General features: G+C 38.6%; 1 protein-coding gene across 5 annotated transcripts in view; it reads left to right on the plus strand.

Annotated features, from left to right (window-relative positions):
- Positions 1–2,129: 2,129 nt before the first annotated feature.
- Positions 2,130–27,306, plus strand: part of ctnnd2a (catenin (cadherin-associated protein), delta 2a) — a 542,938-nt gene continuing 517,761 nt past the window's right edge. For 3 of the 5 annotated variants that reach the window (XM_057823756.1, XM_057823762.1, XM_057823757.1), the window contains exon 1: positions 2,130–4,669. The gene's annotated coding sequence lies outside the window, so the exon portion shown is untranslated. The remainder of the gene's footprint in view (positions 4,670–27,306) is intronic. The other 2 variants (XM_057823759.1, XM_057823763.1) reach the window with 1 other exon arrangement.

The raw sequence follows: 27,306 nt of genomic DNA on the forward strand, positions 1-27,306 counted from the left end.
CACTGTCCTCGCCAAGATATTGGAGCCACGTCCTAGTTAGAGAGCGAGCTAAGCTTCAAAATGACGATGTCAGACGTCCGTGTGGTTTGCTGACGTTACTCAGCGGCTCATCACATCAACACTTGCGGAATAGTACTAAAATAAAAATGAAATTAAATCAGTTTCATCTTCAGTAACAACAATTCAAAGTTGCATTTATAATTACTTGCTGATACAGCAGTAACAATCCACACAAACGATTAGCATGTATCAGTTAGCGTCCGGACATCATCAAAAACAATCACATAAACTCGACCCGAATTTTCGATCACAAGTGAAAACACACAATAACTAGTACAAAAGGTGTTCTATACAGGTTTTGCCTCTTTGGATGATTCACAAGCAACAAAAGTGCGCGCAGGCTTGCAGCTGTAATCTTTCCCATCCTTCACTTGGCTGTGCAACTTCTTCGTGGGAGCAAATGTGCTCTTCTTAGTGTGCGCAAATAATCCTTCGTATGCGGAAGTACCATTTGCTCTAGGCTTCCTGCGCCAAAATAAAAGCATGCATGACACAACAAAAGTATCATAATCAAAACAAAAACAAAAAAAAGACTGGAGACAAAATGGCAGACAAGACTCCGGCGTCGTAAAGTCGAAATCACTTAAGTCGAGTACGTCGTAACCCTGGGACTACCTGTATATAAATTTAAAATAAAGACATTGCCGGTAAAATGTTGTACAGCAGTAAATCATATAAAAATCTATTTACCTGGACAAGAATCCTACTGTGTCTAGCACATTAGAGACGGTCCTTTACTTTGCTTTGCAAAAATGGCAGACGAGACTCCAGCGTCGTAAAGTTGAAATCACTTAATTCGGGTACGTCATAACCCGGGGACTACCTGTATATGAATTTAAAATAAAGACATTGCCGGTAAAAAGTTGTAAAGCAGTAAAACAAACAACAAAAATGAATTTACCTGGACAAGAATCCAACTGTGTCTCGCACATTAGACACAGTCCTTTGCTTTGCTTTGCCAAAACTACACCCGAGGAGGCAAGATGGATAATTGGAATTTCTTTAAACCTAAACTTTCAAAAGCTTCAACAACAACTGAGCTTGAACCAAGGATTGAACACGAACAGTGTCAAATCACGCCTCTGGTCTTACATTACTTTGATAAAATTTTTCATGGACATGACTCGTGTGCTTCATATTTTCGCTAGCTCTTCCTGAAACAGTTGGAGGGTTTATTGAACATCTGCAAGCGCATTTTTCTAACAATGTCTCAAATTAAGTTAATCTTCTGCATATATTGGTCATCAAATATAATGTGATCTTCCAAAACTAGTACCATAAAAACAAATATGTTGACATACGGAGCTTAACTTTCTCTGTACAACGTGGGGAAGAGTAAGGAAACATTTGGCTTTAAAGAACCTTCATTTGGCATCAATGAAGCAACCTGATGGTTGTTGATCAGATTGGCAAGTCAAGATGAATCACAGCTGGGATAAGGTTTTCAAGTTGGCCAAACAGTACAACTTCAGATGCGCAGCATTTTAAAAAGCGTTTCAATGTTTTCCCATGAACTCTATTCACTTTTGGTCTACTGCAGGCCGACTGGGTCCTCATCTCAAGTCAATTTCAGACAGTTAGCGACCTCTAGCGAGTGTTTAACGAACATGCAACTCTTCGCACTGTCACATACTATATGGCGGGTTTTTCAACCACTGTGCAGCGGCACACTACTGTGCCGTAGTCAGTGTTAGTAATCTTACTCTAAAAAGTAATTAGCTACAGTTACAAATTAGTTCTCCCAAAAAGTAATTGAGTTAGTATCTCAGTTACCTCATTTTACGAGTAATCAGTTACTCAGCGAAGTATCTGGCGTTACTTTTTATGTTTTGGCATTATTACATTATAAATTTTACAACATCATTCACATCAAAGATGTTTATATTCACTGATTGATTTCATTAAAAAAAAAAAAAAGAACAAAAAAAATGAAGGTCACACTTTCTACATTAAAAAAAAAAAAATTTCACCTACATAAGAGGGTAACATATACAAACTTTAACTTTCAAATGCTGTGAGAAAAAAAAGCCTTTTTTTTTTTTTTTTTTTTTTTTGCTGTTCTACTGAACTTGCTCAAAACCGTGACACCTGTATCGAGGTGAGTACTGAACCGTGACTTGTGTGTATCGTCACACCCCAAATATAGGGTGACCAAACTTTTGCCCGGACATGTCCACTTTTTTCATCCTGTCTGGGGTGTCCGGCGGGGTTTTATAAATTCATGAAAATGTCCGGTTTTCATTACTTTACGCCGGACCAATTAGCATGTGTTGAAATACAATATATTTATTTGTTGAGTAGCGCATAGGCCTCAAGCTTTTAAGTCAGCTGTAAGCTGTCATACATTTATAAAAAAATGAAATAAAGAAATACAACCTTCTGTGAAAAAGAAATCAGTAATACATATTCCCAAATGTTATGAGTTCTGGAGTGGAGGAAATGATCAAACTTTACCTAATTGGTTTAAAAAATATATAATCAGTTTACGACAAGGGTTGTGTTATCTATTTATGCATCTATGCTCTTCTACGAGATGGCAAGATGTACCATTAATCTGTTTTTCAATTACCGTAATACTTTGGACTATAAGGCGCCACCCATCAAAAATGGCATTTGTTCATAGATAAGCTGCACCTACCAAATTTGACAAGAAAATGATTTGTTCGTGTATTAGCCCACTGACCGATGAGCCATAGGGATAGTCGCACCTAATGACTACTGTTGTCACGATGCTATCATATTTTCAACTTGATATCTATACTTAAAAAAATACTCAATACCATTTTCAATTCTACATAGATCATAACAATAAAAATGTTTTTTAGGAACTCTTTCAGTGCCATTGGACGATTATAGACGTCTAGTCTTGTGGCTCATGAAAAATGACTTTAAAAGAGTTAATGACGAGTAGACGTCCAATCCATTTGAGCTGGAATGGTGGCAGTAACCTGTGGTAGGCAAAATAACCAATAGATAACTGAGTAATCTAATATTGTATCCCGACACATTTCAGTTTCAATACAATTCAATACTTTTAACAACCCTACTAAAGACATACAGTGCCGTCCATAATTATTGGCACCCCTGGTATTTATTTGACATCAAATAAGGTGTGTCACAATTATTAGCACCCCTGGTGTTAATACTTTGTACAACCCCCTTTTGCCAACAAAACAGCACCTAATCTTCTCCTATAATGTTTCACAAGCTTAATTTTGTGTCTGGTGAACCATTTTTGTGTAGATTTGGCCATATGTTTAGGGTCATTGTCTTGCTGAAAGACCCAGTGATGACCCACTTTCAGCTTTCGGGCAGAGGGCAACAGATTTTGATTTAAAATGTCCTGGTATTTCAAAGCATTCATGATGCCACGCACCCTAACAAGGTTCCCAGGGCCTTTGGAAGCGAAACAGCCCCACAGCATCATTGACCCACGCCCATACTTCACAGTGGGTATGAGGTGCTTTTCAGCATGCGCGTCTTTTGCGGCACGCCAGACCCACTTAGAGTGTTTGTTGCCAAAAAGCTCAATCTTGGTCTCATCTGACCAAAGCACACGGTCCCAGTTGAAGCCCCGATACCGCTTGGCGAACTCCAGACGTTTGCGTTTATGATTGTGAGTGAGTAAAGGTTTTCTCCGTGCATGCCTCCCAAACAGCTTGTTGGCGTGTAGATATTGTTTTCAGAAAAATAAACAAGCTTACAGAAAAGCATATTCATTCATATTAATGTATAGAGAAAATATAAGAAAAAGCCTTGGAGTACAAATGAGGGAAGAAAAGAAGAGATACAGAACAGAACAGCAGAAAAAAACATGAGAAAAAGCAGATTAGAATAAATTGTACACCAAATTAAAGAAAACTCCTATATGGAAAAGTCCAAACTAGACCAATGACATCACCTCATAACAGAAAAGGCATTTGGTTTTAATTGTTGAAGCACAAATGATGATGTCATTCTTTCCTCCACGTGATGTAGCCAATATAAGTACTGTCGTACGTTACACAAATTGCACCGAAATGCATCACTCCTGCTCACACATCATTAAAAATAGAAAAAATAGAAGAAAGGATAACCCAAGCCTACAGAAATAGCACCGTGCTATTCCCACGGGACGATGCCTCCCACACACGGTGTCGAACAATGAACAGAGGGGGGCGTCAAAAGCGGTCAGGGGAAACACCCTGCCTGTTGTTTTGCTATTTCACCTGCAGAGGGCGCACTACACCACTTGATTGAAAGGTTCGGAGTAAATGCGTGCGCTAGCCAGTGAGTGGCCGAGCGAGACAGAAAGCGGCTGTCTGCCTCCTTTCCCGTGCTGCCTGTCGCCGCAGTGCTTCGCCGCTCCTTATACACCTCCGAGCTACCTGCCTTTTCTTCCTAACATCACCCGTCCTCTTATACCTGTGCCCCGCGAATGCTTCAGTCCTTTCGTAGACGTCAAATGCACGCTGCTTCGGTCACCACAGCCCTGGAAGAAGGACAAGGCGACCGCACGCGTGCTTCCTGCTAAACTGAGCCGAGCACGCTGCTGTTTGGACGCCGAGGAAAGGCTCACCAGGGGCGGGAAGAAAAACGAGGAGACGCCGGTGGCCGGGATCTTATTTAAGTAAGTGTTTGAATTTAAAAAAAATATATATATATGGATGATTGACACCTGCCACAAGGTGTGGATGGATGAACATTTTATGTGTTTGTTGTATAATTTCCTAGCTGTCTTCAACTGTCAAGCAGGCAACACAAACAAAAAATCAGTCAATGGATGTAAAGATGCTGCAAGTGAGAGACAATAGCCAAGGGATTGGAGGATAAATTCGGAGTATGCTGTTAAAACTAAGTGAAGTTAGATTTTCAACATACTGCTCGCACTCATTGAGTTTACATGGGTGATGTCAGGTATGAACATGATTCTTCTTATCATCTTTTGGCTTACTTGTGATGATAAATAGACATTTTGTGCGAGAGGGATTGCACAGGCGGTTTGTCAAGGGCGTGCAATAGATCCTGCTGATGAGCTGGAGGAAGAGGAGGATGAGCAGAGGGGGTGGTGTTATTAGACATGATGTGGGTACATGCACAACTGACTGCGTGTCAGCACTTTGACAGGTGCATGATGGACAGCATCATCATACAGCAAGCAGAGGAAAAAAGGTTTGATTATATACGCCAAGGTCTGGCTGTATGGCATTGAACCCTGTCAAGTTCATGCAGGGAACAGAAGTGCAAAAAAAGACCAAGTGATGAAAGTGCGTGGTTATTCTTATATATGTTCTAAGTCAGTATGTTTCCATTACCATGCTGCAAAAGTTAATGGTCAAGGGTGCCAAGCATGTCCACTGTGAGAGAGATAATCTAAAGAGAAAAATCCAGAAATCACAATGTATGATTATTTTTTATTTTTTTAAAAACAATTTATTTATGCGATACAGTTGTCAACAGACTTGCAGGGGCCCGGGGACAAGACACCATTATAGGACCTCCCCACCCCAACCCTGCCACCGGCTTGTCACGACAACATACGCAGGACTTTAACGCTTTGCAAGCAATGACAGTGTAAATATTCAAATGATTTAATTTGAGATGGACAGTTAAATTTAACAGACCGTAATGTGATGTGACACAATTAGGCCTGTCAAAATTATCGCGTTAACGGGCAGTAATTAATTTTTTCAATTAATCACGTTAAAATATTTGACGCAATTAACGCACATGCCACGCTCAAACAGATTAAAATAACAGTACAATGTAATGTCCGCTTGTCACTTGTTTTTTGGTGTTTGGCGCCCTCTGCTGGCGCTTGGGTCCAACTGATTTTATGGGTTAGTACCATGAGTGAGCATGGTGTAATTATTGACATCAACAATGGCGAGCTACTAGTTTATTTTTTGATTGAAAATGTTACAATTTTTAATAAAACAAAAACATTAAGAGGGGTTTTAATTTAAAATTTCTATAACTTATACTAACATTTATCTTTTAAGAACTACAAGTCTTTCTATCCATGGATCGCTTTAAGAGAATGTTAATGCCATCTTGTTGATTTATTGTTATAATAAACAAATACAGTACTTATGTACTGTATGTTGAATGTATATATCAGTCTTGTGTCTTTCCATTCCAACATTAATTTTCAGAAAAATATGGCATATTTTATAGATGGTTTGAATTGTGATAAATTACGATTAATTAATTTTTAAGCTGTAATTAACTTGATTAATTGACAGCCCTAGACACAATATAAAAAAAACTATTTTCATCTACTGTCCCATGTAGGCTACAGTACAATACAACTGAGAGTGCTATGCCTGCCTGCTAGGCAAAGAAACAGTCCAACTAAACATCCTGTGCCTGCCCCTCCATATCCCTAGGGTTCTCAAGCCCTCAAACAGTGATGCGGCTAGATTTTTTTGACAGCAAAGTCATTTATTACATCAGTGAAATCCAATTTTTGAGCAAGCTCACGCTCAATGGAGAGCATGGTGTTACCGGCATCCTCAAGGGGCCGCTGTCCTCTACAATATTACCGGCCTTACCAATTTGGCGCAGTCGAAGAGGTGGGCGAGCGTAAGGGGTTGAGATAGAAGTTTTTGAGAGTTGAGTGGCTGTGAGTCCCCCATTGTTAATAAAAGTTCCCCAGCAAAAAGCCATCCGATGTGTCGCTGTGTTTTAATGCGCATCGCCACCTTCCTGAAGGAAAACCCGGACGATCTGATGACAAACGAGCCAAGTAAGCAACCGAGATGTGCTACTTTAGATCCCCCCGCCCCAAGTTCCATATATCGATGAATTAAAAACTGCCATGACTGAATGGAAGTTAAGCAGGCCAAATCAATCCATACCAGTGACTATAGATAATGCTGCAAATATTGTTAATTCGGTACGTAACTCAGATGGACTCGGACCACAAATAGGATGTTTTTCTCTTGTGGTAAACATACCTGCTAAGAGAGTAATAGCAATCAACAGTGTTCTCGGCCTCACTTTACAAACAGTAAAGATTGTTCTCAGCACCTTGATACAAAAGTTCTTCAGATCTGGAAGAAGTAAGCACATCAATATTATGCACTATAATGTATGTTTATATGATGGCATTGTTATTTTTGCTCGTCAGCAAAAAAAATGTATCTTTTGTTTGTTCTGAGCATTAAATGTATTGAATTGAATCGAAAATCATGTCCCTTGTATCGAAAATTGTACCGAACGGTTACTTAACTGTATCGTTGCATCCCTAGTCACGACTCATCTTCAATGCTTTGACTGAAGGACGAAAGTTGTTCCCCCAAAATCTCACAATACTGGGTCTCAGTCATCCTCTCTGTAATACAGGGCACTCATCCTGTCCCATGCACAGAAAAACACCCCCAAAGCATGATGCTACCACCCCATGCTTCACAGTAGGGATGGTGTTCTTTTGTAGTACTCATCATTCTTCTTCCTCCAAACAAGGTTGGTGGAATTATGACAAAAAAAATCAATTTTACTTTGATATGACCACAAAACTTGCTCCCATGACTACACTGTATCAACCAAATGGTCATAGGCAAACTTAAGACGGGCCTTGATATGTACTGGTTTAAGCAGGGGAACCTTATGTGCCATGCATGATTTCAAACCATGACGTCTAGTGTATTAGCAACAGTAATCTTGGAAACAGTGGTCCAAGCTCTTTTCAGGTCATTGACCAACTCCTGTCGTGTAGTTCTGGGCTGATTCCTCAACCTTCTTAGGATCATTGAGGTCATGTTTAGCTTCTTCAATTTTCTAATGATTGCTCCAACAGTGGACATTTTTTCACCAAGCTGCTTGGCAATTGCTCTGGAGCCTTTTCCAGCCTTGTGGAGGTGAATAATGTTGTCTCTGGTGTCTTTGGACAGCTCTTTGGTCTTGACCTAGTTACAAATTTGAGTCTTACTGATTGTATTAGGTGGGCAGGTGTCCTTATGCTGCCATCGACATCAAACAAGTGCATCTGATTTAGGATAATACATGGAGTAGAGGTGGACTTTTAATAGGCGGACTAACAGGTTTTTCAGGGTCAGAATTCTAGCTGATAGACAGGTGTTCAAATACTCATTTGCAGCTGCATCACACAAATAAATTTTCCAAAAAAATTCTTTTTAGATTATCTCTCTCACAGTGGACATGCAGCTAAGATGAAAATGTCAGACTCCTCCATGGTTTCTAAGTGGGAGAATTTGCAAAATAGCAGGGTGTTCAAATACTTATTTTTTTACTGTATGTTTGTGTTGATATGTTTTTTTTTCGGGTGGCAATTACTTGCATTTCTTTGTGTCCCGCATGTGCTAAACTCAGTACAAAACCAGTGATGTAGCATATTGTCAGCTGAGATCTTGCGTCTCATCATGTGATTGTGGTCCATCATTTCAAGTGTTGCAAAAAGCATAACGTAGGCTTGAAATTGATTCTTTGATGCTCGCTGAGCTCTTGTGAGATTTGCTGACTGCATGCATGACTGCAGTCAAATTTGGATGTTTTTTTATTCCAAATGTGTCAAAACACTTGAGATTTTGCTAGCAACCAGGACAGGATATAGCCAGGGGTGGATCTGCCGGGGTGGCATGGGGGGCAACTGCTACCCTAAAAGATAGGCTTGCCACGCTAATTAGCACCGGTAAAAACTGCCATCAATTAAGTAGTGGTGCCAATGAGGATCCCCATAATAATAATAATACAAAAAAGCTGTATATAATAGATAGTATATTTCAGTATTAACCTATAGTATCCAGGGGTCAGCAACCCAAAATGTTGAAAGAGCCATATTGGACCAAAAAAACAAAACAAAAATCAAATATGTTCAAGTCCGCAAAAAATTAAAAGCCTTATACTGTATAAGCCTGATAATGAAGGCAGCACATGCTGCATGTATCTGTATTAGGTAGCTATATTAGCCTACTATCAAAACGACTTAGTTGGCTACAAATACATAATGAGCCTTTATGATTACAGTATTTTCCGTACTATAAGGCGGACCTAATAGCCTTTATTTTCTCAAAAGCTGAATGTGCACCTTATAATCCAAGACTCCTTGTATATGGATCAATATTGGTTAATCATGGCATGACATTTCTTTTAGCGCTGCTCCATCTAGTGGATGCATAACCCAACCCCAACCACTAGTATTATTACTACCACTGCTACTACTGCACCTTATAATGCGGTGCACCCTATATATAAAGCATTAAAATAGGCCATTAATTGAAGATGCCCCTGATAATATTTCCTGCAGTGCATCCTATAGATAATAACAGACCACATGACTACTCTGTTGCACGATGCAGCCTCAAATTTAACCTTATTACAATATCAATGAATGTTTGTGTCATGGTTGTCCTCCAACAGAAACAATAATAAACAAAAAAATATATTTCCCTCCCTCATCTTTTTCCATTTTTAACCATTTTTGAAAAAGCTCAAAAGCTAGGGCAGTGCTAAAGAGCCACATGCGGCTCTAGAGCTGCGGGTTGCTAACCCCCGGTATAAGTATATATGAAAGTATAAGCATAATATACAGTGCTGCTCAAAAGTTTGTGAACCCCCTCAACATTTTGGAATTTTCTATTATTTCAACCTGATTTCCTAATCAATCAATTCAGTAGTTTTTTTTTTGTTTTTTTAACAGTTGTGTTGTCGAGACTAAATTAAAAAGAGTTTTCATCAACTGATGTAGGTGCAAAATTGAACTGTTTGGTCACAACCAAAACCGCCATGTCTGGCGAAAAGTCAACACTGCATACCACGAAAAGAACCTTCTCCCAACAGTGAAGCATGGAGGTGGGAATGTCAAGATCTGGGCTTGCTTTTCATCCTCAGGACCTGGACAACTCCACATAGTCCAGGGAATCATGAATTCTGAGGAATATTGTCAAATCCTAGAACATAACCTGACGCCATCTGTTTTGAAGTTAAAGCTTGGCAGAAGGTGGATCATGCAACATGATAATGATCCAAAGCATTCCAGCAATACAACCAAGGAATGGCTGAAAAAGAAGAAGATTCGTGTTCTGGACTGGCCCAGTCAAAGTCCTGACCTAAATCCCATTGAAATGCTGTGGCGGGACCTGAAGCGAGCAGTTCATGCCAGACGCCCATCAAACCTCTCTCAACTGACTGCGTTCTGCAAGGAAGAATGGGCAAAAATCCCCCAAAGTAGATGTGAGAGGCTGATTAGTCACTACAGAAACCGTTTGGTTGAGGTAGTCTCTGCAAAAGGAGGCGCAATATCCTATTAACTGAAGGGGTTCACATACTTTTGCACACATGATATCTGAGTTTTTCTTAAATCAACCACTTTTGTTAAATAAAGAATGACAATATAACTATTTCTTTTGTTTCAGTCCATTATTTGGAATGTCAGTATTGTGGATTTGGGTATAACTTAACATTTAATAAGGTTATTTTAGTTTTTTTTTACAAAAAATCTGACCATCGCTGTGGGGTTCACAAACTTTCGAGCAGCACTGTATGTAGGGGTGTTTAAAAAAAATCATTTGAGATATATCACGATATTGCATCACACAATTCTTGTGAAACGAGAATCTGTATCGATCCTTACTCGTGTGTTTTTCGTGGAAATAAACAATTCAGTGGCTGCACTTCTTCTCCCGTCCAGTCATTGGCAGCGCGCAGCAGCATTTCCTTGCAGTCTGCTGAAGAGTGGAGATTTGTGTATGTCGCCCTCTACTGGTTGCTCTGATTAGTCCTTTTATAAGTATGAAATTTGGCTTCATTTTGGCTTTAATTGTAAAAACGGAGGCATGGAGTACTTAGAATCTTGCATAATGCATGTTTGGTTGAAAGCAGGTTTGCACTAAAAAAGAGAAAATCTTCATATTTTGTTCAAACATAAAACAAAACGTTGTGGTTAGCACATCCGCCTCACAGTTCTGAGATCAGTGGTTCCATCCCGGGCTCTGGCCTTCCTGCGTGGAGTTTGCATGTTCTACCCGTGCCTGCGTGGGTTTTTTCCCGGGTTCTCCGGTTTCCCCCCACATCCTAAAAGCATGCATGGTAGGCTGGTCGAACACTCAAAATCAGGGGTCCTCAAATACAAATCTTGAAGGTCCACAATTATCTTTTTACAAGCATGGGTCCATTTATTAATGTCGGTCAATTAAAAGGCAGGTCGAAAGTGGTAAAGGTGGTTTTCTTTTGACCAAACAAAAATACAATGCACATTCTGATTAAATTAAAATAAATTAACAAGATTTTCTTGACTTTTAAATAAAAATGAAAAATCAGGTACAATGTTTACACATGTACACTAAATATTGACAAGATGTGTCATTAAGATGCAAACAAACACTGCTGGACAAAAAAGAAAACATGCAAATAGCAGTACAGTAGCACTAGCAGTAAAATAAAATGCGTTTTTTTCCTCATCAAAAATTGTTGCTACATGTTTTGGTCTGAAATTATAAAGTGGTATGAAAAAGTATCTCAACCTTTTGGAATTTCTCACACTTCTGCATAAAATCATCAAATGTGATCTGATCTTTGTCAAAATCACACAGATGAAAATACAGTGTCTACTTTAACTAAAGCCATACAATAATTTATAGGTTTTCATTTTTCATTGTTGTATAGTATTCAAACAATGACAGAAAGGGGAAAAACAAGTAAGTGAACCATGACATTTAATATTTTGTGGCCCCCCTTTGGCAGCAATAACTTCAACCAGACGCTTCCTGTAGCTGCTAGGGTTCTTTTTTTTTTCTTTTTTTTTTTAAACTGAGTATTCTGCGCTGAACTCTTGGCGTCATCTTTAGTGATCTTTGGTCTCCTCGGGAGAGAAGCAACAGTGCCAAACTCTCTCCATTTGTAGACAACTTCTCTGACTGTTGTATGATTGAACATCCAAGATTTTAGAGATAGTATAGTATCCTTTCCCAGCTTTATACAAATCAACAATCCTTGATCACAGGTCTTCAGACAGCTCTTTTGACCGAGCCATGATGCACATCAGACAATGCTTCGCATAAAGACAATTCTTACTAGCTGTGTGTTTTATAGTGGGCTGGGCAGCTTTAAACCACTCATCAGTGATTGGGCACACACTTGACTTAAATTGTTTGGTAGAAATTAGTTTTCATAGTCAGCTAAGGCAGAGGGTTCACTTACTTATTTTTACTCCTTCTGTCATTGTTTGCCATGCTATCCTCATTAAAATATGAAAACCTATAAATGTTTGGGTGGTTTTAGTGAAAGCAGACTGTTTTTTTATCTGTGTGATTTTGACAAAGATCAGATCACATTTGTTTATTGTTTACAGAAATGTGCGAAATTCCAAAAGGTCCAGAAACTTTTTTTTTTAATGCCACTGTACTTTCAAGTAGGGCTGTCAAACGATTAAAATTTTTAATCGAGTTAATTACAGCTTAAAAATTAATTAATCGTAATTAATCGCAATTAATCGCAATTCAAACCATCTATAAAATATGCCATATTTTTCTGTAAATTATATATATATATTCTGTAAAATAAGTTGTTGGAATGGAAAGATAAGACACAAGATGGATATATGGGTTTTCCCATTGGCAGTGTATCAAATACTTGTTCTCCCCACTGTACATTCAACATACGGTACATAAGGACTGTAGTGGACATTTCACTCTACTGTCATTTACTCCGAAGCGTCTACTTTTTCCAAAGCTAAACAGCTAGTGAACGACGCCTTGATAATCAGACTTCTTCCTTTTTCATCTGATTTATTAATAAAATAGCCTCCAACCATTGTCCTCTTTAGACCGTCATAAAACTACAAAAAAAAAAAAAAGTACACAAGCATTGCATTAGCAACAACGTTAGCTTAGCACGCTATACAGGTTCACTAAACATAAACAAAAAGCGTCTCATACAAAAAATTGAACATTTCGCTTACTAACGTAATATGTACATTCTTTACAACAACCATACTTACGGACAAATCTTGTCCAAGAATCATATAAGCACAACATTACAACATAGGCGTCAGCCCGAGACGTCCTGCAGCCATATTGAACTGGCAAGAAAAAAATAAACCATGTCGCAAAGCGACCACAAGAGTTCGCTGTTAGCACAAAAAGCCTTGCTGTAAAATTTACCAAAAGGCAGAATACTGTCTGAGCGGGACATGTGCGTTAATTGCGTCAAATATTTTCACGTGATTAATTTAAAAAATTAATTACCGCGCGTTAATGCGATAATTTTGACAGCCCTACTTTCAAGGTCTTAAAGATGGCTTGAAAAATATTAAATTTACTTTCCGCCCCTGGGTATAGCCCATCTCTCACCCAAAGTTAGCTTGAAAAGTCAACTAGCTCATCCTTGTCTCTAATGAGTGCTCTACAAAATGGATGGGCGGAATTCCAAATGGTGGCATTTGACTTCAGAGCTTCCGCTTTAAGTGATGAAGTATTACGTCCCTTCTTTACTGTCATCATTGTAATCTTTAGTCACATTTCTCATACATCCAACACCCTTCGCTGAAACTCCCTTTCGGAAAATTTCCTAAAAATGAGCTTATTTTCTGTCCTGCAACTCTCCCCAGTGGGCATGTGAAGCTTCGTCCTTTCGTCGCGGACACAGATTAGGCTAATTCACACAGCGGCGTGGGATGGTTAATCACCATGCAGTGGCGGCACAACACAGCAGTCTTTATAGTGTTGTAGTTGAGACGGGGGGGTGGGGCAAAGCTAGCCGCCGGAGCCTATTGATCCGGCGGCGCGGCTGCTGGCTGGCGTCCACGAGGATAGAGTGCTGACGACAGTCCAAAGGCAGCCATGATGAGCTGGCTGTGGAAGAAGGATGCTGATGACCAGGGAGGAGTTTGCATCAATAGTTAGTCTGCCTGGAGCTATATAGTTTAGAAGGGGAATGTTTCATGTTCAGTCTTATTGTCATCAACCTGTCAAGACTTGGCGCCAAAATGACCTTTCTCTCCTGTCTGCTGTTTTTTCTTTTTTCCTGGGAATTATCGTGAAAGTAAGACGAGCACAATGATAAGAAAGTGAGTGAGGCTGCTTCGACCTTCCTTTTAATTGGACAGGACCAAATCATTTTTGCTTTGGATGGAGAATGGAAGTCTAAGTGTCCGGTTGGTCTGAACAGTTTTAATGTTTCACATTGAGAGTATGACATACTCCCATTGTGATCTTTCAAAAGACCTCGTTTATTATGACAAAGCAGCGAACAGGAAGTGGTTAGGGGGGACAGAAGAATAGAAAAGAAAGAAAAGCAACACAAACAACAACAACAAATACAATGAACGCTTGCACTAACTATGAATATGTTGGTGCTATCATCAGCTAGATGCATTTCCGGTTGACACCCTGTTGGGGGTCCTGTTGACTAGGGGAAGAAGGTGAGGGGGGTGGGGGAGTCTATAGGATAGGTGATTGGGAGGGGTGGAGTGTGCACAAATCAGCTCTGTGATCTAGAAACCAGTAAATCTGTGAATCCCTTGTTAGTGTAAGCCCGTCGGCAACCAACAGACTACAGACTAAACCTTCATCCCACTTTCTTCACTCTAAAACAGTGGCTACATACTAGGCATGTGCCATTATGATATTCTGACTGTTATGATAACCTTAAGCCAAAATATCACTGTTTCAAGGTATCACAGTATTGCAAATACAGCTCTAAAATGTGTTACTTTGAGATATCTGGGTTAAAAAAAACAAAACCATTTCCATTGAACAGGATTTTTACTTTTTTAAAACATATTCGCAAATTGGCACATAAGTATAATGTTAAGTTAAAATAAAAAAAATGACAAAATATTCCTTATAAATTAAAAATAAATGCAGTCTTTAAGGTGAGGCTAAACCCACAGCAACAGCTCAACATTATTACCATCAGAACAAAAATAATTGATTTATTTTCCATGAAAAGCACGTCTGTATGACTCGTATCATGTTTAAATTTTACAAACATTCTCTTTCTCAACACAGACAGTTGCCAGAGAGAAAAAAAAACACTGAATGTTTTACCACCGCTAAACACACTAAACACACTGGAGTTAACTCTCGTAGCTACTGGGAAACGCTCATGACAGTGTTTACTACCTTTAATTTTGTATAAATGCGAAATCATATTGGAGATATTGCCTCCTCGGCAGCCTGAGCAACAACCCGTGTGGAGGGTTGAGCCTTGCAGCTGCAAGCGAGGAATTTCTCCCTGCATTTTTGGGACATTAAAAATAGCTAATACCTGAGGGATGGCATGACGGAAAATGTTTGCGGTTTTGAAACCTTGACGTTTTCATACCACGGTATACCTTGAAACCGGTTATCGGCATATGTCTTAAGTAGGCCTGTCGCGATAACAAATTTTAGTGTGCGATCATTTATTTCATAAATTATTGCGATAATATTGCACCCCCCCATTTAAAAAAAAAAATTACAATAACACTGTGAGAATACAGTATACAGTGGTACCTCTACATACGATCACTTCGACACACGATCTTTTCGACATCCGACGTAAAATTTGAGCCGCCATTTGTTTCTACATCCGACGAGTTGCTCGAAATACGACGACATGACAGCACTGCAAACGAACGCACGGTGGATTTTCTTGTGTGAGAAATCAACACAGTTTTCAAAAAAAGTTGATACAGTTGGAGAAATAAGGAAAAAAGTGATGCTTACCTTTGAAATGAAGATGCAAGTTATAGAAAAATATGAGCTTGGTGTGCGCGTCCCTGAACTGGCTCAACAATACAGCTCCATGGTCCTCTTCCGACCACCGTTCGCCACTATTTATAAGTTAAGGTGACAATTATTATTGTGGTAACATTGCCAAGGAAATCGCCAGCTTCGTCACGTTTTTATCATTTATTTAAGAACTTATCCAACACAAAACGCCCATTGTCTTAAGCAGTTGACTGCTCTCAAGAAAACGAAAGTATTATCTCTACCGCACCGACCTATCTCACTGAGACGTCAGCTTCGCGGTGCGTTCAGGGACAGTAAAAAGTGTCCGCCATATTAGAATCCGATTCGTTACATTATTTACAGGAATAATTATTAATTATTCTTCTTATTATTATATTATTCTGAATTATTTATTTATAACTTATTTGTTTTTCTATGTTTAATTGCCATTTGTAACAGTGCCAGCAGTATTTATTAGGAATTTAGTGTATGTTTTTAGGCTTTGGAACGAATTAATGGAATTATAATGTATTCCTATGGGAAAATCCTGCTCGACATACGACCATTTCGACTTACAAACAAGGTCCTGGAACGAATTAAATTCGTATGTAGAGGTACCACTGTATTTTAATAGATCACGTACACCCATTTAAACGCAATAAATGTTTACTCTTAAATTCAAAAATTCTTTTTAGGAAATCACAACTAAAAACAATAGACCATGCCTCTTTTAAGTAAAAGACAACAATATTAATACTGCACAGAAACACAGAAGAAATAAAATGTGTTTTTTAAGAAAAAAAAATTCCACTAAATAATTTAAGCATCTAGGCAAATGAAAACGTTTCCCCTCATAGCTTCTGCTATGGCGTTACATGTGTAATACAGTGGTACCTCTACATACGAAGTTAATTCGTTCCAGGAGCTTGTTTGTAAGTCGAAATGGTCGTATGTCGAGCAGGATTTTCCCATAAGAATACATTATAATTCCAATAATTCGTTCCACAGCCCAAAAACCCACACTACATCCTTAATAAATACTGCTGTTACTATTGCAAATAGCAGTTACAAAGAGCAAAACAAATAAAATATGAATAAAAATCAGAATAACAATAATATAATTATAGCAATAATAACAATAACACAGTACAGTACCTGTAATAATGTAACAAATCGGCTTCTAATGTGGCGGACTTTTTTTGCTGTACCTGAACGCACCGCGGGGCTGACGGTGAGCAGGAGAGCGCTATTTTACTTTCTGTTTCGATCCTGGCGTCAACAGCAGTGGACACTCGGCGAGTTGATGGAATAAATTATTTGAAACCTGACGAAGCTGGCGATTTCGTAGGCGATGTTACCACAATAAGAACTGTCACCTTAACTTATAAAGACTGGCGAACGGAGGGGGACCGCCGGCCGAGATCGGCATTCTACGACCCAGTTCATGGATGCACACACCATGCTTATATTTTGCTATCATTCACATCTTCATTTCAATGGTAAGCGTCACCTTTTCTTTTTTTTCTCCACCTGCACTAAACTTAAACTGCACTAAAGTAAAAACAGAACTAAAATGCATTTTGCGTAGTTGGTAACAAGGAAGCCGAACTTTTAACAGCACGTCAGCCGGACGCGCGCACGCAGGTGCACGCGAGGCGATAAATCGCAGCGGAAAAATTATCGCCTTCATTTTTATTTACCGTGCGATAAATGGAATTATTGCATTTTGCGACAGGCTTAGTCTTAAGGGTGTGACAAAATATCGAAAGTGATACTTTGTAGCCCAGAAAGTTATTAATTGGTTGCTACCAAGAATCGATAAACAGGTAGTCCCCGAGTTTTGTTCCCACGCTAGCAAATGTCCGCACGTGAAAATGTTTGTGGTTTTGAAACCTTGACATTTTCATACCACGGTATACCTTGAAACCGGTTATCGGCATATGTCTTAAGGGTGTGACAAAATATCGAAAGTGATACTTTGTAGCCCAGAAAGTTATTAATTGGTTGCTACCAAGAATCGATAAACAGGTAGTCCCCGAGTTCTGTTCCTGCGCTAGCAAATGTCCACAAGTCAGAATTACCACAAAAAAATATCCCAAAAGTCCGAAATTACGAACGAATTCTGTTCCTACGTTAGCGTCGTAAACAGAATTTCCACGCAAGTTGGAATAAACTTATTTAATCCCTAAAACAGGGGTGGGCAAACTATTCCATAAAGGGCCGCAGTGGGTGCGGGTTTTTGTTCATACCCATCATGAGGACAGCCTTTCACCAATCCGGTTTCTTTCAAGTGCAATCAGTAGATTTCAGTCAGGTGCTTCTTGTTTCCACTGATACCTCATTGGCTAAACTGTCTGTGCTGGATAAGTCTGAACAAAGACCAGGACCCACTGCGGCCCTCGAGGACCGGTTTGCCCACCCCTGCCCTAAAATAACTATCCAAAAGTCCAAAGGTGTTATATTTTGTTTAATGATGGAGGATACACTGCCCTCTGGTGGCAGCGTTGGGTCTGGCTGGTCTGTCGCCTTATGACTGAGGCGCAGACTCTCGTATGACATGGATAAAGGACAGCTGTGCTCTGGTTTGGCCCACATAAAGCTGTAAGTTGTTTCAGCTAATATATATTTGTGTATGCATTTGTAGTTAAGTTTACAGCTACAATTTGTGGGGTTACGTGTGAGCGATTTGCTGTGAGAATTGTAAATACCTTCGCATTGGTAGCATTTAAGATAGTGGCACATTAGGCTAATTTAATCTACTAAATTTACATGTTGATCAGACTAGATGGATGTTTGATGTTTCAAGTGTTTTATTTTTAAAATCCGTGTCGTTTTGAATGTAAGTGTACATATGTGTGTTACAGCTTTACAAATTGTCAAAAGTGAATGATGTAAAAAGCTTCAAAAAGCACAATTGTTGGATGTCTGTGTTGGTCTTATCAGGGAGCAGCTGGACTCAGCCATGTTAAATGAGTTATGTCATATTCACTGTTGCCACTAGATGGCAGTGTATCCACCCAAATCAAGAAAACTAAATGCAAACACTTTCAAAACAAACCATTACAACGCCACTCTAATTCAGCAAATCCTCGAAGCAGCAAAATTTGATTTGAAGCTTTTTTCTAATCTAATTACTCAAGTTGATTGATTAATCGTTGCAGCATTAATTCTTTTCACCAAATAAATTTTTACTTGAGTAAATTGTTCGGATGACTACTTTCAATTTTACCTGTGTAATACTATTTTGACGTAATGCTACTCTTACTTGAGTAGACTGAATGCGAATGAATAGGGCGAGCGGTGAAAAAAACGAATAGATGTTTTAATGCACTGTAACGTGAATGGGAAATGATTGACTCTCAGCGTTCACTAGTCTCTTAACAAAATTGCCACTCTTCTTTTCCGCATTTACAGAATGACCGGCTTTATAGTTCAAAAGAAAAGATGAAAAACCCAAAGTGGGACATTTAAGATTTGATGCTTTCTCTTTCATCTAAGCATATGTCATGGCTAGACCACAGCTGAGTGACACTGGCTGTGAACCTGTCTGTTGCTTTGATTGTTTTTTGATGGACTCCTAGAAGGTCTTGACAGCCTCCATATGCTCATCATTCATTCATGATTCTTGTCATGATTGGTCCAAGATGAGCTCGCTTAATGACGTTTCTTAAAAAAACACACACACACAATGCACAGTTGCTAATGGGCACTTGTAGAATATTCCCCATAAGGGTAGAAGTCTTACAAGATTAAATACACGTTATGCACCATTAAAGCTGTAACATCACTCTTCTTTTCCACTCGCAGTACAATACAACATCTTTCATGGCTGTCCTATGGGCCCATATTTAAATAATAGTCTATCTTGTTTTTAATTGTGGCCATTTGAGCCACTAATGTGCAATCATTAGTGATTGCTTTGTAAATGCTGATGACAGCACATTCAAAAGTTAACGCTGTATTTTAATCGTCATGTACTTTTGGAATACAGGTAATCCTCGGGTTACGACGTACTTGATTTATACGATTTCAACTTTACGACGCTGGAGTCTCGTCCGTCAGTTTGTCTCCATTTTTTTTGGTTTTTTTGTTGCACAAACACAACTCACAGTACCTCACAGTAGTACTGCAACGATTAATCGATTAACTCGAGTATTCGATACGGAAAAAAAAAATCGAATTAAATGTTGTTGCTTCGAGTATTCATTTAATTAAGGTGGCGTTGTAATGGTTTATTGTGAAAGTGTTTGCATTAAGTTTTATTGATTAGGATGGATACACTGTCCTCTGGTCTGCTTCATCTCACATGGCTGAATCCAACTGCTCGCTGTTAAGACCAACGTAAACCAAGTTTTTGTTTGAGCTAATGTTTTTTTAATGCATTCGTAATTTAGTTTATAGGTATATTTAGCTGTTTTTTGTCCGAATAGGTGTCCAAAAGAGCATTATAAAAAAAACAAAAAACAAAACGGTAGCATTTTATAGCATTTAAGCTAGCGGACCTTTGTTATGTAAGTTAGCTGATTGTTCTTTTGTTGTACATAGATCCTCATTTAATTTTTTTTTTTAATACCGTTTGAGGCTCAGCTCAGGTATTTTTTTTTTCATGTTCCTTACGTCATCAGGTAGTGGCCAGCAGCGAACCGCGTCTCTCGTTGCTAAGGTGTTGTTATGGCAGTAACTCAAAAATTATGCAGTCAATTCGGTTGAATTTTTTTGTAACATGAGTTTTGACAGAGCGAACAATGCAGTCAATACAATTTAACTGAGTAAAACACCCCAAAAATGGAACTCTTTATCTGCCCTTTACGCTAGTTGATTTCAGTAAACTGACTGGCAGGTAAATTTACCACTTTCACGTCCACTTTGATCGTTAAATATTGTCGAGATGAGCTGTACTCCAACAATGATGGTATGATTAGTTGTCGGCTGCTCTATTTCGGTTCAAGGCCTGAAGTTTAAAGTAGCTGGGATGTCCTTGAGTGACAAGAGGAATCCTTTACATCACACAAGGATGGTCAACTCGTCACTAAGCTTTTGACCTTAATACAAGGCAATAGAAGTGCGTTGGTAAAGGGAAGCAAATGAAAGACATACATTTATCTTTTCATAAGTACCAGTATCATGAAGCTACTTATAAAAGTGCTACATACAGCGATGGAGACAGCTTCTTTGTTATTGGCTATATTGTGTTCTTATTCTGTAGGACTGGTGGCAGTTAAACTAATCTTAAACATAAAAGAAAGCAAGCACAGTTGGAAACAACGCCCAAAAAATGCACGGGGTGCTAAAGAAGCTAACTTGTGTATTTAACTTTGTGCATCAGTCTTAAATTAAACTTTCTTCTCAGTCATTTTAGAGCCAAAACGAATACTCGAGTAACTCGAGTTTAAAAACTGATCCGAGTAATTTTATTGACCTCGAGGAATCGTTTAATTTGCCAGCTCTAAGCATCATGTTTTGCCCGGACTACTTTTAATGCGGGACAACGAGCTGACGTCACGTGCGTAGAGGAAGACGCAATTAAAAAAACAAAACAAAAAAAAACTTAACGCAGCCGACAGCCGCTGCAAACTACGCCGACGTTGCTAAAAACTAAGCCCGCATGATGCCAGTGTGGTAGCAGGTAGTGTCCGATGCGTCTCATAGATATCGCGTGCATTTAGGACAAGATGCGAAATGACAGACTCGGCCGTGTCTGGGCAGCGTTAGTAAACAGCCGCCATCTTTAAGCAGTAGACTTCTCATCGCTAATAAATATAACGTTACTGTCACGCGCTCACGTAACGTTAGCCCTTCGGAGGGCTAGGTTTCTATTGATTATGACCGCTGTCGATGCGTGGCTAACGTGTCTTACATACAGGCTTTATTTAATCTGTAAAAACAGCTCTGTAGAATGATGAGGGTGTAAAATTAAAATAAAGCCAACTGTCAGTTTTAGATCAGTAGTCATTGGTGAATAAAACACCAAGTCGCACTGGTCCCTAATGTGCTCCAATACAGCAGGTATCATACATTTATTTTGAACACTGCAAAAACTCAAAATCCTATCAGTAATTTACAGTTTAGACTAACTTAAAATTTAACTAGAACTTAAACATAGCTTGACACAAATGGAATTTAAATTAGCTTTCAAGTGAAGTGTGTTATCAAGTGTAATTACATATTAGGTAAGAAATATGTCTTTTTTTTAATTTTTTTTTTATAAGATCTAGAGTTTTTTGAGTGAAAGCAATGAATTTTTTTTTTCTAGTCACATCTTAGATGCAATTGTTGACTGTTTTCAACAATGTACATCGAAAATAAAGACATTGATTGACTGAAAATGGTTCAATATTGGATTAAATGTCTTTTTTTGTCATGTATATTTATAATTGCTCTTTACCTAAAAAAAAGATGTTTTATCCGATTACTCAATTAATGGATAGAATTTTTAGTCGATTACTATAATATTCGATAGCTGCAGCCCTAATTTTATTTAGATGAGGGCTGAACGATATTGGAAAAAAAATTGACATTGCAAGTTTTTGAGGGTTTGCGATGTATTGGGATATTAAAACTAAATGAATTTTCACCACACTTCAATAGCTCTGTTTTAGAAGACACTGACATGACTTTATGCTTCTGTGGAATCTTTTTGTACTTATGTCTAATACTGTGTCAATGTTTACACTTGGTACTTAAGGGTATTTATTATATGGGTTTTGCACTTTACCAACTTAGTTATATGGATGCTCCAAACAAAGTTTCGTTGTGCTTTTTGCAACAATGACAATAAATATTCTGAATCTTTTTTTCGGTATCAGGACTCTTAATAAATGGTTCAAACTAGGGTTGTTCCGATCATGTTTTTTTTTGCTCCCGATCCGATCCCGATCGTTTTAGTTTGAGTATCTGCCGATCGCGATATTTCCCGATCCGATTTTTTTTTTGCTCTCGATTCGATTCCAATCATTCCCGATAATTTTTCCCGATCATATACATTTTGGCAATGCATTAAGAAAAAAATGAATAAACCTCAGACGAATATATACATTCAACATACAGTACATAAGTACTGTATTTGTTTATTATGACAATAAATCCTCAAGATGGCATTTATATTATTAAAATTCTTTCTGTGAGAGGGATCCACGAATAGAAAGACTTGTAATTCTTAAAGGACAAATGTGACTTTGTATATAATGACTAAATATTGCCATCTAGTGGATTTTTATGAGCTTTCAGTAAATGATAATTCAGCCATTTAACTTCTGCCCAAATGCATGATGGGAAGTGCAACCATGACTGTGCGTAATGGTACCAATTGATATATCTTCTCAGCGTGGGGAAATAAAATAAGGTGTTAAGAAAAAGATCAACTACTACCTTTCTTCCCCACATTGCTTTCCACGATATTTCTGACCAATGAGAGAGGGATTGTAAGGCTTTAGCCAGTTAAAAAAAGGTTTCAAAGGCTGCCACAATTCTCTCTACTCATTTTACATTGCCTATGTATACGTAATACGGTGCCATTATAGATTGAACGCGACAATGTGTGAGTGGGTCGTGCAGCGCATGCGTTAATTGCGTTAAATATTTTAATGTTATTACCGCCGTTGACGCGATAAATTTGACAGCCCCACTTTAAGCCAAAACTAAAGACTCTGGATGAGTGTAAGACATTTTGTCTGTAACGTTAAATACAATTAGAAAACGATTTAATAAAAAAAAAAAAAAAGGCATGTCCGATATTTTTTTATCGATTCTGATACTTTGAAAATGACGTGATCGGACCCGATCGACATCTCTAGTTCAAACACATGTTCCCGCAAAAAACAGCAAAATTACAAATGCATTAAAACCATGAGCTCAAAAAAAACAACTTTTGTTGGTCTTAACAGGGAGCATCTGTATTCAGCCATGTGAAATAAGTTATGACATATTCACTGTTGCCACTAGAGGGCAGTGTATTCATCCAAATCAATAAAACTAAATGCCAACACTTTCAAAACCATTACAATGCCACTTCAATTAAACGAATACTCGAAGCAGCAAAATTTAATTTGAATCTTTTTTTTTTTTTTTATTAATTCGAATTACTTGAGTAAATCGATTTGTTGTTGCAGTTCAAACTGTGGCTGACAAATTACAACAATACTAAAAAAAAAAAAAAAAAAAACATGCATACATACAACTTGAGAAAGGCAATTACAAAAAATGATTTCACAAGTTTTTCTACTTTTAATCCTGCTGTATTTCTCTCTTTGGTTGCTCATAAATGCCTGTCTCTGTCAAAGGTGGCGAGAAATTGGGCAATTCGACAAAATATTTATTATAATTTCATTTTAAAGTAGTATAAAACTGTCTTCGTTAATCACCAATGAATTATTTAATACCAGTGCTAAAATATTGTATACTCCTCTTGGTATGAGCATAAGGCCTATTCATTTTATAATGATTCCCCAATACTATGGAAGCTATTTAGCTCAGCTATTGGCTGATTGGAGATCATGGAGTAGCGTGGACCTCGACATATGCTGACCTCGCAGTGAAAATCAAAAAGGCTTGTGAAACTTTTTAGAAGTATAACACGTGTCATCCTTATCATGAGAAATGGGTGTTCAAAATGAAACGATGAAAGATTTCGCCTTGACATTGCAGAGGCTGCAGATAACATGCCAAATAGGATTTATGAATCAAGTCCCAGGTAAAATGGGGGGACTGTTCAAGATGGATAAGACTGTTTTAAATCCCTTCAATCATGTGTCACGTATTTCACACGATGGTCAAAAGTAAGCTTAAGCAGGATTTTTCTTTTTTGCGCATTGGAGTGCCCTTGAGCTTTTAATCTCCCTATTCCGAATGCAATGGACTCTTTTGTCGTTTTTAAAAGAAAGAAAAGGTGCGAGATCTATTGAGCTTTGGCTAGGAACTCTTCATTTATGTGTGTATTGAAGCCACCGGAGTAGTTTTACAGTGAATGAGGTTTCTAAAGCATCATACTACTCGCATTGTTACGTGTTGTATATGGTGGTGATTAATGACCCCGAGTTTTGGAGGTAGCGATGTGTCAGCATTGGGACGGTTCCAGAAGGCTGGCAAAATGTGTGCAGATGCTGTATTTTCTGCTTTTTATTGTCTACCTCCTTCAAATGAGTTAGCCACAGATGGGAGTCCCTCCGTCCTCCATATAGGGGTGTGACAATACAGGTAGTCCCCGGGTTATGACGGACCCGACTTACTCGATTTCGACTTTATGACGCCTGCGTCTTGTTTTTTAATTGTTGACTTTTGCTTTGAGATGCATACTTTTATTTTGATGAAAGAAGCGTAGAACGGGAAGCGAACGAATGTACAGACGTGCCCGCCCACCCCACAGACTCACACACAGAGCAGCGGAGTGGCAGAGGTGACAGCCTGCGCGCAAATTTATTGCTTGTGAAGCATCCAGAAGTGACGGCTGGACAGTACATAGTAATTGTAATTGTGCGTTTTTAATTGTGGTCGAATACTTGGGGCCAGTTTATGTGATTGTTTTTAATCATGTGCAGACGCTAACTGATACATGCTAATCGTTTGTTACTGCTGTATCAGCAGTAGTGCTGCAACGATTAATCGATTAACTCGAGTATTCGATTAGAAAAAAATATTCGGATACAATTTTGTTGCCTCGAGTAATCGTTGAATTAAAGTATCGTTGTAATGTGTTATTTTGAAAGTGTTTACATTTAGTTTATTGATTAGGGTGGATACATTGCCCTCTGATCTGCCTCATTTCACCTGTCTGAATCAAACTGCTCCCTGTCAAGACCAACTTAAGCAAAGTTTTTTGGGGGGGGCTAATGTTTTTTAATGCATTCGTAATTTAGTTAATATGTATATTGAGCCATTTTTTGTGGGAATATGAGTCTGAACCATTTGTTAAGAGCATTGGGGAAAAAAACCATTCGCATTTTATAGCATTTAAGCTAGCGGACTTTTGCCATGTAAGTTAGCCAATTGTTCTTTTGTTGTACATAGATCCTCATTTCTTTATTTTTAATACCGTTTGAGGCTCAGCTCAGGTATTTTAATTTTTCATGTTCCTTTTCCGATTACTCGATTATTTGAATTAACTAGTTCATCGATTAATCGACTTCTAAAATAATTGATAGCTGCAGCCCTAATCAGCAGCTATTTGTAAACGCAAATTTGAATTGCTGTTATTGAAGATGAGACTGATTTGATTTCATTTGATTAGGGCCCGAGCACCAACTGGCTTGAGAGCCCTATTGGAATGCAAAGGATTTTTTTTTTCATATCTAATGAAAATGGCCAATTTGAAGGGCCTGAACATGCTCAAAAACGCACCACAATTTGCACATACATGCAGCTTTGCGAAGATTTTGATAATTTTGCAACGTTGCGAAAAATTGTAACAAAATGGCTCAGTAGCGCCCCTGTGAATTTTTTCAAAAAGACTTCTCCCATAAGGTTTTTTTAACGTTGAGCGATGAAATTTGGGGAGTCAATACGTTGTGCAAAACTGCTCCGAAAAGGTTCTTGCACCCATATTCCAAACCCAACTGGAAATTGAGTATTTTGGATCAAATGTGAAATGTTTATCGATTTACAGGGTGCACAATTTAGACCTTGGCGCCTAGGGAGTTTGTTGGACCCTCCTCAAAATTGGTGAGACTGTTCATGAGACATATGAGATCTTAAGTTTATGAGTTTTCATACACAGGCCTGACCTAGGCGGGGTGCCAAAGTTGGCCATTTTTTGGCAACACCCAAAATTCAGTAAATGACTAATAACTCCATGACACAAGGTTCAATTTTCTTTTCTTTTTCATATCTGGCATGTATGTGAGTTATCCCACCCTGAACACTACTGTATTAAAATATTACCCATTAGGGCTGGCGCCACCTGCTGGGAACAGGAAACTGCCTTTTTTTTTTTTTTTTTAACGACACAGGCTCCTCCTGCAAGGGAAAAAAATAAAGTGACCTCAAACCTGTTTCACGGGAGCCGTAAGACATGTGTTCAGCTGCATGATGAAAAATATTGAGGTTTCTTGAAGTACAGGGGTCCAAATAGGAACGTGAAAACGACCGTCGCCATAAATTTTGAACTGTCATAACATGGCAGACATACAACACATCTGCGCCAAAACTCCTGTGCTTGGTGAGAGTCGTACCCTGAAGGGTCCTGTAGGGATCAATTGCATCAACCCTACAGCGCCAACTAGTGGCAACAGAAAGTCACTCATTTTACTTATACATGTCCAGTTCTTTTCGGTTTGTTCATTGTAGTTTCAAGACCTTTTATAATATTACATTTTAAGGTTCATGTCCGCATGTCTGTTGCCTTTGTTTGCCACTAAAAGGAAGTAGATTTTTTCAGGGACTTAGGCAGTTTAAAGAGCCATGGAATTTGGCAAACTCGGTCGAATCGGCCAAATTAGAAGATTCATTTCAGTAGCGCCTCCTTTTTTCTCCTAGTTGTGTAAATTTATTTCTAATTCCAAAAAAAAAGAAGTGAGTTTCGAGCATGTCAGGTTATCATGAGATGATTAGAAGGGGACTATCTGTCACCACCCTCCCAGTTCAAATGGAATGGACGTCTACC

Source organism: Corythoichthys intestinalis, chromosome 20, assembly GCF_030265065.1.
Source record: "Corythoichthys intestinalis isolate RoL2023-P3 chromosome 20, ASM3026506v1, whole genome shotgun sequence".
Classification (NCBI taxonomy): domain Eukaryota; kingdom Metazoa; phylum Chordata; class Actinopteri; order Syngnathiformes; family Syngnathidae; genus Corythoichthys; species Corythoichthys intestinalis.